This window comes from Schistocerca gregaria, unplaced genomic scaffold (genome assembly GCF_023897955.1).
Source record: "Schistocerca gregaria isolate iqSchGreg1 unplaced genomic scaffold, iqSchGreg1.2 ptg000386l, whole genome shotgun sequence".
In the NCBI taxonomy this organism is placed as follows: domain Eukaryota; kingdom Metazoa; phylum Arthropoda; class Insecta; order Orthoptera; family Acrididae; genus Schistocerca; species Schistocerca gregaria.
The window spans coordinates 1,158,218-1,159,193 of record NW_026061828.1 but is presented as its reverse complement, the minus strand read 5'-3'; positions in this window follow the sequence as shown (position 1 = coordinate 1,159,193).

Here is a 976-nt window from a genome sequence, read left to right as displayed (position 1 = left end):
CTACTATGGTGCTTTTAGTGTCTCCGCTTACCGCAGCACGCGACATAGCGATGCAGTCGATAAGTACAATCGTTTCAGAGAGAAGAGCGACCAATGTGACGATCGGGCTTTAAGTCGATTCGATAACAAATGACGATAACGAACGGATTTTTTGGGTTTTTCCTGCATATGAACACTTTTCACATTCTCCCGTGCAACTCAGCTGCTAGTCCTCCTTTCATGCAGAATCTTAAGGTCCTAGCTCATGTCCAAGGCACCAAAGCCAGCTAAGAAATTAATAATCGATACCTAAAACTTGAATTGGACTTCTTCTTAATGGCTATTACATTAATTTAGATGCTTCATCTGTGTTTTACTATTGTGGTTTTAGTGTCTCCGCATACCGCAGCACATGTCATAGCTTTGCAGACGATAAGTATAACCGTTTCAGAGAGAAGAGTGGCCAATGTGACATTCTGGCTTTAAGTCGATTCGATAACAAATGACGAAAAAGGACGGATTTCTCAGGTTTTTACTACTTATGAACACTTCTCACATTCTCCCGTGCAACGCGGCTGCTAGTCCTCCTTTCATGCAGAATCTTAACGTCCTAGCTCATGCCCAAGGCACCAAAGCCAGCTAAAAAGTCAATAATCGATACCTAAAACTAGAATTGTACTATATCTTACTGGCTATTACATCAACTTAGAAGCTTCATCTGTGTTTTACTATGGTGGTTTTAGTGTCTCCGCATACCGCAGCACACGTCATAGCTTTGCAGACGATAAGTACAACCGTTTCAGAGAGAAGAGCGGCCAATGTGAAGATCTGGCTTTAAGTCGAGTCGATAACAAATGACGAAAACGGACAGATTTCTCAGGTTTTTACTACATATGAACACTTTTCACATTCTCCCGTGCAACTCGGCAGCTAGTCCTCCTTTCATGCAGAATCTTAAGGTCCTAGCTCATGTCCAAGGAACCAAAGCCAGCTAAAA